General features: G+C 38.3%; 1 non-coding gene across 1 annotated transcript; it reads left to right on the forward strand.

The window, feature by feature from the left end:
• The first annotated feature begins 6,795 nt into the window (after positions 1 to 6,795).
• LOC128287448 (small nucleolar RNA R71) lies at positions 6,796 to 6,901 on the forward strand. The gene has a single exon (XR_008278148.1). It is a non-coding gene; the product is annotated as a small nucleolar RNA R71 (small nucleolar RNA).
• The last annotated feature ends 3,439 nt before the right edge of the window (positions 6,902 to 10,340 follow it).

Here is a 10,340-nt window from a genome sequence, read left to right on the forward strand (position 1 = left end):
AAATTCAGAAAATAATAACAAGATTCGTCTTAGGTTTTATTCCCCTTAGGTATTTAGGGGATTTAGTTTATAACTAAAAAGGAAAACATCTCGAAGAGTAATGAATACAAAACATAAGGAAAACCCAAAACTCCTGAAGGGAAATTGAGGGGAGATCTTTAGTCTTGATGATAAATTCGGCTTCTGAGATGGATCAATCGGCTTTCTTCGAGTAATTCATTCCTTTCTCTCTGTGCCTCCCCTTTTTTTCCTTCTCTAAGGTGTATTTATAGGCTTTGGAATGCCAAAAACCCTCGAAATTAGCCTTTTCCAAATTGGACTCAACTTGGGCTCGGCAGGGACACGTTCGTGTGCGATTACTTCAGCCATGCTTGAACCTGTTAGAATGGCACGGGCGTGTGTTCTACCCATGTGAGTCGCGCTTCGATTCTGCCAAATTGACACGGCTGTGTGGTCTGCTCGTGTGAGGAAGTCCAGGCCGTGTTGATTTCGTACTTTGGCCCATTTTCTCTATTTTTGGCCCGTTTCTTATTCCTTTCACTCTCATATGCTCTTCTAAGTGTAAAACATGAAATTAAGACATTAGGAGCATCAAATTAACCAATTCTAAGGAAAAATCATCCATAAAATGTGTTAAGCTTGGGGTAAAAATATGTATAAATTACGGTTTATCAAATACCCCCACACTTAAGCATTTACTTGTCCTCAAGCGAAATTCTTAACTCATAATCAAACTAAATTCTTCTCAATTTATAATTTCTATCGAAAATATCTCAAAATAATCCATAAGTAATCATACATTGAGAATGCAACTAAAAGAACATCAAAGTTTCAAACATTCCAAGCTGAGCATTTTATCATGAAAACATAGGTATCTCCCATTATCTAGGTGGTTACCCTTGATTTGAAATCTCACGGAGTTTAACATCCTTACTAAAGATTCACTCAAATCACTCGAGGTGTTTAAGGACAATGAATGAATCACTCGATAGTCAATAATGAAAAATTATTACCATAGGCTCGCATGAAAATCAAATCTCCATCTCTATAAATTGAGATGATACATCAATCAAAAGGTCTTTAGAGGGTTGTAATGAGGCTTGGTTAGGGGGTATGGTCTGAATCTGAATGAAAAGGTTAGAATCTAGATTGAATTGAAAAATTACCTAACTAGAAAAATGACTAGTCATTAATCACGTACAACAGAGCTTTTTCTCAAAATATGGAATTTAACTTCTTTGGCTCAAATGATCACTAGTACTAATATGTATACATGCATTTTTTTTTAAGAACAAGTTAAATAACATAGGCTAAATATTAAGAACAAGACATGGCTGAGCAACTATTTTAATTCAAATCTTGACAAAAATAGGGATCAAATTTAATTTAGGGGATTTCAACAATAATGGGTTAAGGGTTAATATTAAGGGTAATACAAGAAATGGCTTGTTAGGCTCAAGGGAGTTCATTAGGGGTTAATCGTGGAGGTAGGCTTTTTATGGCATGAGTGGGTTAATCCTAAGTGCCTTAATCATTTTGACATATCAAATCAAATGGTGTGGTTTTGACATGCATAATCAAGCAAGTTCTAGAATAACAGTTCAATACTGACGCACTCAAAGCAATAATAAAAGTGAGCATGAAATAATTAATAGATGCTCAAAAGGCTTAAAAATCTCACAAAAATTATGGCTTTTTGATGTTGAAAACTTGTGAATTCCAACTCAAAGTAATACCTAAACTTTGGGGAAACAACTTAAAATTTTAAATTCTTAAAAATCAACTTATCATGCTTGATTCTCTAATGTCTTAAAGTTTAAACAATCAATGCATAAATGCCTATGTTTTAATTCAAGATATATCAATCAAATTCATAAATCAATCAAAATTTATCCTAAATATTATATGAGAGTTTTTCAAGAGAACAAGGCAATCATTCAAGGATTTTTATGATAATGAAATGAATACCCCCCCACACTTAAGATGTACATTGCCCTCAATGTACAAAGATATATAGAAAAGAATGTCAAAATAAGATAGGGAGAGAAGTGAAACTTTCTAAGTGATGAATGAATTTCCTTGAAGTAGAGTTTCGGAGAATAATTGGCGTGAGGGTGGAGGAGGATACTCTGGCGGTGGTAGAGGTTCATTAGTCTATAAGTCCTGCGCCAAAAGAATATTATATCTAGTGGTAGCTATGGTCATGGTTGAGCAGGACATGGCAGTCGTGGAGAACCTTTCCCGGTGGAGTTTTTAGTTCCTATGTGATGATGAACTTAAGAGCTCTATATAACTGTGACAGGATCAGGAACTTTTTAGGGGGTATAAATAAGAATAATTACTCTTAATAAAATAACCAACATTGATAAATATAAAATAAAATTCTAAAATCTAATAAAAAAATAGGTTTAATAAAAATTAAAAACATAAAATAATAAATAAATGTTTTTAAACATCTTCATCGTTGGATGGTTTGCGAGGTGGGATTGGCGATGAGATGTGGAGGTGCTGACAAATCTGCTGTAGAGTAGTATCAATGTTGTCAAATCGTTGAAAACATTGCTGCTCGAATCGAGTGAGGCGCTCAGAGATGTCAGCATATAAAGCTGCCGCATGAACTGGACGAGAGGGTGGTGGTGGCTGAGACGGTAGGTCCTCGTGCTGTGGAGGGACATCATCAGGAATGTCCTCGGGGGCCTCCTCCTCAGTAGATTGGGCGAGACGATATTGAGGAGGGTAGGTTCCTTGGCGCTTTTCGATCATCCTCATGCTTAGCATGCTTGAGATGCCTTGTGGAGACATCTGGCCAATGAGGGTCAAGTATGATTCTTGGGCCGCGGTGTTGAGCGCCCGAAGTGTTGAGCCAATCGCGTCACATAAGGCCCCATGAAGATTACCCCCTTCCTATGCCGCTCCGTCTGGTGCTGAATGGTGAGGGTAAGGAAATAAGCAAGATCAATGACGTGTCCGTGCGACATACACCATAGAAAGTAGGCGTCGTGAGTGTTGACGACGCAAGTGCTTTTTCGCCTTCCTATACTCGTGTGAGCCAAAATGACGTGTAGGTACCTCAAGGACGGAGGGAGAACTGATGCCTTGGAGCTACTAGGATTGTAGGAGACAGTGCCAGGGGCCAGTGCGCCCAGCACCGTGAAGGAGAACAATGGATGTGGCGGTTGAGAGCATGTAAGTCATTCTCCTCCTTGAACTCCTTCTTGTATAAGCCCAGTGCAGTACCGAATTTTGGGACGCTTAATTGGCGGACTAATCCACCTAGGCGAAATTGGACCGTGCTAGGATTATCATAGTTCGTCATTACAGTCTGAAGATGAAATGTTGAACATAGTTCCATCGTGAGCTCGAGATATGTTGGCTCGATGATCCCAAAGAAAAGCTCCCAAGGGTTGGTAGTTAGGAGGGCCCAAATCGCATCAGCCAACTAAACTTGTTCTACTGTAGCCCAATCGATACAGCAGCCCGTAATTAAAGGTCAAGCCCGGAGTATTTGGAAAAGTTCTTCTTAGGGCCCAATGGGGAACCTTAGGAAAGGGGGACGAACTTACGCGGTAGGACCCGAGGAAGATGACGCTCCCTTCTTTTTCTTTGAAGTAGGGACAGTGGCCTTTTTACCACGTGAAGATGACATGGTACCTGCAATTGGAAACATCAATTCGTCTTGATGAGTAGACAGGGTAAAATGTGACTAAATTCGAAGAGGAAAATCCATAAATATGTTAAGCTACAACTACTAAGTTTAACTAAAACAATAAGTTCAATGGCCTACTTTTGTGGCATTAGCATGGTGATATAAGTAAAAATGGCAAAGAATAGAATGCATCATACTATACGAATGAACATAAATGTCAACACAAGAGGCATGAATATTGCAACTATTCTAACCATGAATATGCACTTCTAACTAATCAAATGGAGTAGAGAAATCATGTAACAAGTAAGAATTTGAACAGGAAAAAGATGATAACTTGTTCTATAAATGAAATTTGAGTGATAGAAGGATGAAAATAATATGAAAAATATAGATTACTATGATAAATAGCATTATAAATCAGTGAAATAAAAGAGAAAGGAGTAAACAAACGCTAAAGAAGAGAGGTTGGGTTCGAAAATACAGTTGGAAGCGATGCACGGGCATGGTAGAGAGGGCTGTGGACTTGCAGCGGCTAGAGTTAGGGTCTTTGGGTGAAGAAAACAATGAATAATGCAGCCTCCTTATAGATTTTGGGGCACATGGCCAGTAAACACGCCCGTGTTCCCCAATTTCAGCCCGTGTGATTCGCGATTTTTGAATTTTGGCGCGTCTGACATTTAGTACACTCCCGTGTTCCTTGGGCGTGTGTGTGGACATGGTCGTGTCGCATGACTGTGCCTGGCTTTGTTCGCTTCTCCCACGCCCGTGTATGTAGACCCACGCATGTGTTACTCTAACAGGTTCGACCACGGGTGCTAGACACGGGCGTGTCGCACGCCCTTGTTAATTTAACAGTTTCAGCCACGGTTTCAAGGTAGGGGCGTGTCGCACGCCAGTGTTGTTTTGGCAGGTTCACCTACGGCCATGTCGCACTGTCGTGGCGATTTATCGTAGCCCGTGTTGGGGAAATCTTTTCCCTGTTTCCACATAGTCATAAGCATGCCCGTATTCTTAGCCGTGTCTATATGGTAAACCTGTATTCAAGAGTTTTGTTAGTAAGTTAGGTGTTAAACACTAAAATTGAAAGAAGTTAATATAGTTAGTGCTAGGGTTGCCTCTTGAGAAGTGTTTATTTATAGTCTAAGCTCGACTTACCTCTCCATTGTATGGTTATGGTGGTTCGAGGAGTAATACTCCTTATTCCTACTATCATTCTAATCAAAATAAGGTTTTAGACGAGTGTTGTTTACCTTAAAAGTTCCAAACTTGAGATGACTTACCTCGACTGTACCGAATGGGAAAATGCTAAGTACCGTAAAAGGGATTTCTTCATTCAGTTTGGTAGTGACAATGTGAGGATCTGCGGCATCTAATAATACTTTATCTCCAACCTTAAGTTGATTTGGAAAGGTATTGAGCTCGTTCTGGCGTAGTTTTGGTTTATCATGTGTTCTCGGTTTATGCGTCTTCCATTCATCTAGCTCCTCGATTTTTAGCCTTCGATCTTCATGAATAGGTCCTCTGCTACTACTTGAAAATGGCTCATGTACTTCCTTTAGACTCATTTCCTGCAAAGTAGGTTGCACTATATTGTCAGTTTTAGTAGAATGGTTTAGGAGATCACCTTCAATTTCCGATGTGTTGCTAGAATTACGAGCTTGAAGGGTGATTGTTTCGTCTCCCACACGAAGTGTGAGCTCACTTTTGCCAACATCAATAATAGTTTTAGCAGTTGCTAAAAAGGTCCGTCCCAAAATCAAGGGAGTGTTGCTATCCTCCTCTATGTCTAGAACAATGAAGTCAACATGAAATATAAATTTATCGATTTTAACTAGTACATCTTCAATAATACCCTTAGGAAATCTTATAGTTTTATCTGCTAATTAAATGCTCATCCTAGTCTGTTTGGGTTTCCCAAGACCTAATTGTTTAAACATTTTGTAGGGCATGATGTTAATACTAGCCCCTAAATCAACCAATACATTATTAACATCTAAACTACCAATTAAGTCAGGAATCGTAAAACTCCCTGGATCTTTTAGTTTGTTGGGTAGTTTATTCTGTAGAATAACTGAGAAAACTGCGTTTAGCTCCACATACGACGCCTCATCCAACTTCTACTTATTTGCTAAAAGCTCTTTTAAACATTTCATTGCATTTGGCATCTATGATAGAGCTTCAATAAACGGTAAGTTAATATGTAATTTTTTAAGAGTTTAAGGAATTTACCAAATTGTTCATCTGAGCAGTCTTTCCTTGTCGCGTTGGGGTATGGCATACGAGGTTTATATTCGACAGTCACTGATTTGTTTTTATTATGACCTACCTCACCTTGACCTCTACTCACCATAGTTTCTTGCCTCGGTTCTGGCTCAGGCTCAACGAATCCTTCTTCGTCTTGAACATTAATCGCGTTGAGCTGTTCCCTTGGGTTGGGTTCAGTATTACTTGGCAAGCTACCTTGTGGTCGTCCGAAGATTAGTTTGGAAAGTTGGCCTATCTGAGTTTTGAGCCTTTGGATCGGCGCTTGTTGATTTTTAAGCGCTGTCTCGGTGTTCTGGAAATGGGTTTTTGACACCGAGATAAATTTAGACAGCATCTCTTCAAGGTTTGGTTTCTTTTCCTGTTGATAGGGTGCATGTTGAAAACCTGGAGGATGTTGTGGTCTTTGATTTCCTTGACGGCCCCATGAGAAATTGGGATGGTTCCTCCAACCTATATTATAAGTGTTACTATATGGGTTATTTTGGGATCTAGAGTTATAGTTACCCATATATTGGACTTGTTCCTCCTTGATGCTAGGGTTGAAAGGCTGATACTCTGTGCATGCTCCTCCTCTATTCGTCTCGCACCTCATTACTGGATGTACCTGAGTAGAACCAAGTAAACTATCAATCTTTTTATTTAGAAGTTCTACCTGGTTTGAAAGCATAGTAACTGAATCGACGTTATTAACGCTTGCTGTTTTAGTTGGCTTAATCCTCATGACTTGCCACTGATAGTTATTCAGAGACATCTCTTCAATAAATTCGTAAGCATTTTCAGGTGTTTTATTATTGATGGTTCCTCCAGCAGCTGCGTCAACCATTTGTCGAGTCGAAGGATTCAGACTATTATGGAATGTCTGAACTTGTAGCCAAAGCGGTAACCCATGGTGAGGGCACCTTGTCAGTAAGTCCTTGTATCTCTCCCATGCATCGTAAAGAGTTTCTAAGTCCATCTGCATAAACAAAGAGATATCATTATGTAATTTGGCCGTTTTAGCCGGCGAAAAATATTCTAATAGAATTTTTTTGGTTATTTGCTCCCAAGTAGTGATTGACCCTCGTGGTAACGAGTTCAACCACTGTTTAGCTTTGTTCCTCATTGAAAAAGGGAATAATCGAAGACGAATGGCATCGTTAGAAACGCCATTAATTTTAAATGTATCGTAGAATTCCAGGAAATTTGCCAAATAAGTGTTTGGATCCTCATCCTACAAACCATTAAACTAAACAAATTGCAGTATCATTTGAATAGTGTTAGGTTTTAGTTCAAAATTATTCGCAGCAATAGCAGACCTAACTATACTTGACTCAGTTCCTATTAAAGTAGGTTTAGCATAATCATACATAGTACGAGGAGCAGGATTCTGATTTGCTAGTTCAGTAGGTATCGCAGGAGGTAGCTGATTGGCTTGATTTTCAGCCATCTCCTCGGTCAGGGTTTGAGTATCATCCTTTTGCTCTTTCTCTGTGTATCTTAAGCTTCGCCTTATGTCTCTTTGGTTTCTGCGAACCGTGCGATCGATTTCTTCGTCAAAAAGTAGTGGTCCTAATGGGTTTCTTCTAGTCATAAACTATAAGAACCTGCCAAGAGAAAGAAAAGGTAAATTAATAAATAATAAAAATTAAATTAAATTAAATTGCAAGAAAACTAAATGGCTCAAGTAATAAAATTTGAGCGTTCCTAGTATCTTAGTTCCCCGGCAACGGCGCCAAAAACTTGATACGTGATTTTCTTGTGACAGGTTTTAAATATTTATAAAGAATCATTCTTGAAACTAACTATTATCACGATGTAGGCAAGTGTACCTATCGAACAGTAGTATAGTTTTAGCAAGACCGGATTGTCGAACCCAAAGGAACTAAAACTACTAGTAATGACTATCTTTTTATTATCTAGCCTAAGAATAAAGGGGTTTTGTTTTAACTAACTAATTATCTAAACTAAGAATTCACAGAAAATAGAATTGGGGGATTACTTTTTGGAAAACAATTGAATTAAGACAATACCTAAGGAAAAATTCACCTAGACTTCACTTGTTATTCTGACTCCGAATCGGATGATTTATTCATTTAACTTGTTCCGTAGAGATCCCTAAGTTATGTTATTATCCCTATTCAAGACTAATAACGTTTAATCCCTAGATTAATAGTTGAGACTTTTCTCTAATTAACACCCTAGGGTTGCATTAACTCGATCTATGGATCCCCTTATTAGGTTTCACCCTAATCTGGCAAAATCTTGTCACCCTATCTCTAGGCGCGCAATCAACTCCGCTTAATTATGACAAATGTACTCTTAGACAGGGTCTATTCCTCCTCTGAATAAGAGCTTATCTTGAATTAGTATCCTGGGATATCAAAATAAGAATTAAGAAAACATAATTAAGAACAAGTTAAATATTTATCGTACAATCCAGAAAATAATAACAAGATTCGTCTTAGGTTTCATTCCCCTTAGGTATTTAGGGGATTTAGTTCATAACTTAAAAGGAAAACATCTTAGAAGAGTAATGAATACAAAACATAAAAAAAACCCAAAACTCCTGAAGGGAAATTGAGGGGAGATCTTCAGTCTTGATGATAAATCTGACTTCTAAGATGGATCAATTGGCTTTCTTCGAGTAGTTCCTTCCTTCTCTCTGTGCCTCCCCTTTTCTTCCTCCTCTAGGGTGTATTTATAGGCTTTGGAATGCCTAAGAACCCTCGAAATTAGCATTTTCCGAATTGGACTCAACTTGGGCTTGGCAGGGACACGCCCGTGTGACACGCCCGTGTGCGATTACTTCAGGCCGTGCTTGAACCTGTTAGAATGGCACGGGCGTGTTTTCTACCCGTGTGAGTCATGCTTCGATTCTGCCAAATTGACATGGCCGTGTGGTCTGCCAGTGTGAGGAAGTCTAAGCCGTGTTAATTTCGTACTTTGGCCCATTTTCTTTGTTTTTGGACCGTTTCTCATTCCTTTCGTTCTCCTATGCTCTCCTAAGTATAAAACACGAAATTAAGGTATTAGGAGCATCGAATTCACCAATTCTAAGGAAAAATCTTCCATAAAATGTGTTAAGCATGGGGTAAAAATATGTATAAATTACGGTTTATCACCTTTAGTACCCCATCCGCGAATACCTCGTGTGCTCATATCTAATAGAATTATCTGTATTAAGATTTTTATGAATTAGATACAATTCAATAATTATTAGCAGATGTTTTATGTAAGCAGTTTAAGTAGTTTAGAGTGATTTTCATAATTCGCAGTCTTAGTATAAACTAACTAAAGTGTTTTCAGACTAGTCTATATTAATGTTTTCAGAGTAAACTATCAGTGGTTTCTATTCAGTTTTATCAGAGTATAGAAAACTTATAGGATCGGTGCCAGAGAGTTGGTGTACCACATACTCAGTGAAAAATATTTCAAACCATTTTAAAATCATTTCTTTAAAACCAAGTTTTTTTTAAACCCCAATCTACAGCCGAGTTTTGTAACCTGGCTTTGATACCTCTAAATGTAACACCTCAAACTTGGCCTAGACGTTATGGCCGAATCTGGTGATGTCACATGGAATGAAATTTGAAAACTAGTTTGTCGAGTCAAAAACCGTTCCAGTTAATTAGCCTTTATTTTAATGTCGAAGTAAAAACACATGTTTTTCGAAATGTCTAAATTCATATATTTTTAGCGGAAGCTTTGAGAACACTTATTTTAGAAAAAAAAACCCGTTTGATCATAGGGAAAACCGTGTTTTATCTTGCCTTGCAGTAATAGATAGTAAAACAATTTGAGAAACTAAAAATTTAAAGCCAGATAATCTAAAGTCCATAAGTTACATCAAACTCTAAATAAGTAATAAAATATGAAAGTCTGCAAAAAACAGTCTAAAATTTACGTGTCGCCACTGTCGAGTCCTCCGCTGCGCTAACCCCTCAGGTCTGGGGACTACCTGTTCAGATGAAACAGAAACGGGTGAGTTTTCACAAACTCAGTATGTAATTCCTATAGAAAACATGCATACAGAAACACGTCAGAATACAATCGTTTACAGTCTGGGCCCAAGCCCATTACAAAATCAATTTGGCCTTAGCCCATTCAGATACAATCTCAGAATTATATTAAGGCCTTGGCCCATACCAAACAGAGAATATAGTTACAGTAAATCAGAATCCTACCCACCAGCCTCTACACACCATCTCCGTCCAGCCCTACACACCATGTTGTACTGAAATGCGACACATGATTAGAAATTTGCAACTGAGCTGCCAGATAACAGGCTTAAGAGCCTTTCAGGTATTTCCTCTAAACATCATCAACCTACCCCAATGCCATGTAACATACCATAAATGACATGCAAATATTCTAATAACAAAACATACATTCAGTTCAGTACAGATATCAGGCTCAGTCAGACACCATACAATCAGATCACATAATT

Source organism: Gossypium arboreum, chromosome 13, assembly GCF_025698485.1.
Source record: "Gossypium arboreum isolate Shixiya-1 chromosome 13, ASM2569848v2, whole genome shotgun sequence".
NCBI classification, from domain to species: Eukaryota; Viridiplantae; Streptophyta; class Magnoliopsida; order Malvales; family Malvaceae; genus Gossypium; species Gossypium arboreum.